The 2,395-nt window shown below is 24.6% G+C and overlaps 1 long non-coding RNA gene across 1 annotated transcript; it reads left to right on the top strand.

Moving 5' to 3' along the window:
- The first annotated feature begins 12 nt into the window (after window positions 1-12).
- Window positions 13-1,811, top strand: LOC122272689 (uncharacterized). The gene is made up of 3 exons (XR_006227211.2): window positions 13-139; window positions 222-361; window positions 1,669-1,811. It is a non-coding gene; the product is annotated as an uncharacterized lncRNA (long non-coding RNA).
- The last annotated feature ends 584 nt before the right edge of the window (window positions 1,812-2,395 follow it).

The following is a 2,395-nucleotide window of genomic DNA, read 5'->3' on the forward strand; positions in this document are numbered from 1 at the left end:
TATGTTAAAAATGTTTGTTTAAATTAAAAATGATCATATTTTTTTATAGTTAATTGTGCCAGGTTATTGTGTATCTGGAAGGACTGGTCATAAAGTTATTAGCTGTGCCAAGAAAATTGAATTTGAAAATCACCAGATTGTAAGTTAGTTATTAACTTAGTTATTATATTTAATAAATTTATGATCTGAAGTTCTGTTCATGATATGAATATTTTAAATAGGTAGAAGTTAAAATGTCTGTGCAGTATATGTTGTTCAGTGCGCATGCTGATGCTATCTAAAGAACCATCTAAAGTCTTGCTGGTGCACGGAATAGCTTCAAAAATGGAGTTTTTGACAAAGAAAATCACCCCAGAACTTGGTATAAAATTGCATCTAAGTTTTAAAGTACAAAAATATAGTTAGAAATTTTTTTGAAGTGTATATAAAGGCATTTTCAAATAGTTTTGTGAACTGTTCTCCGCCTTTCAGATGCTTTATTTAAAAGAAGATTAAGAAAAGTAGTTTCTTCATTGCTTTGATTGATAGCTATGCTATTTAACAGCATGTAGTTTTATTTCGAGAGATAAATTTGTAGTTATCAGCTTTGCCAGATTTTGTTAATTTATCCTGATTCATTAAAAATTCTCCTGATTTTTTTTTATTTTATAAGTTTCCTAAAAATTAGCAATGTGTGCTAGGAAAAAAAAAACTCTTTGAAATGTTTTTCTTTTTAAATTTTTTTATTTCATAACTTTTATTATTTCATTGAGAGTTAAATTGGAATTGAGGTCAAATTTATCTTTGACATTCAAATCTTGAGAATATAGCTAGTTAACAAATTTAATTAAATGTACCCACTACGTTTTATTGTGTCTAAATAAAATAAAAAAAGAACAGAAACTGGTTTTTATTCTACTCGTTTTTTCGATATTTTAGCTCCACTTTTTTGTTTGATTTAATAAATTATGAATATTTTTTAAATATGTTTATCTCCTTAAATATTTTAAGAATTTAATTTATTTTTTAGTTTATTTTTTTAAATTTTGCTGCAGCTACTTTATTTTTTCTCAATAGTAAAGGTTAATGAGTCAGTGAGTTAAACTGATATTGAATGATAACTAGTATTCAATACCTTTTCTTAACTCATCAGTAATTTTTATTTACATTATTTTACACTTCTCTTCTCCCTTTCATTCTTTTTTAAATATAAGTGCAGTTGCTGTATCTCAAAACCTGTTGTTTCGTTATTTTCTCTATTGGTAAGTGTGATATTTTAAATATTTGTTTGCCTTATCTTATTGAAATTTTGCGTAAATGCTCACTACATGTTTGTCTATAGTATAGAGTTAGCACTAAGTTATCAAACTATTATTTTTTATTTTACTCCTATACCTAAATTTGTACTTTTGATTATTTAGATTTATTTAGGTCTAAAAAAATGTATTTTAGACCATTTTTATTAGTGGTTTCTATATTAGTGGTAAATTATTTAAAAGTTATTGTTATGCTTAATGAAAAGCCTGTACCCCAAGTTCATTATAAAAGCATTAAAGCCCAAAAAAACAAATTACTAAAATAATTTTTTTATATTTAAGTTAATATTTTAAGAAGTTAATTTTTTGTCCATTCTTTTTTTTTATAGTTAATGAAAACAATTTACTTAATAAAACTGTAATCATATTTTAGATTGAAAAAAGAAGTGATTGGATAAATGTAGGAGATCTCCAAGGTGCTATCCATTTTAAAATAGGTAAATAAGAATTTAATGAATAAGTGTTATGTTATCTAAATTTTGTATTTATGATGTCCATAAATTTATGTGTAATGTTTACGTTTATAATTCAAAAGAAATATTTGATAAGTATTTTATTTGGCACACGTTAAAGTTAACACTATCAAAATTTTATTCAGCTATGCACTGCTTCTCAGTTTGAATGAACTTATCACAAATTTAAAAAAAAAAGAAAGAAGAAAACTGTTATTTACTTTGCTTTGTAGCATACTTGTAGTTCTATTTTCTTCTATTCGCAAATTTTATGAATATATAGTCAAACCTCGAAGGGAGACAGAAAATTTGTTCATGCTGAAAGTAGTTTACATTATCAATTCAGAAATTATTTTTAAGAAAATCATACAATACATGTTTTCTAACATCTGTATCTGTTATTGATTTGCGTTTTCTGATCTTAAATCTCTACTATGAATTATAAATTTATCAAATAGTGAAATAGCCAAATATTTGGCCAAAGAAAATTGAACGAATAGCAGCATTTTTTTTTTAAAAAAAAAGTTGAAAATCATGAATAAATAATTTTTGTATTGGAATAAGTTTAATCAAGCTTGAAAAATAATCAAAACTTAGCTGTCTTATTGGTATGGGGTAAAGGGGAAAAAGCTTTAAAACAAATGTTTA

The sequence above is a fragment of the Parasteatoda tepidariorum genome, chromosome 2, assembly GCF_043381705.1.
Source record: "Parasteatoda tepidariorum isolate YZ-2023 chromosome 2, CAS_Ptep_4.0, whole genome shotgun sequence".
Classification (NCBI taxonomy): domain Eukaryota; kingdom Metazoa; phylum Arthropoda; class Arachnida; order Araneae; family Theridiidae; genus Parasteatoda; species Parasteatoda tepidariorum.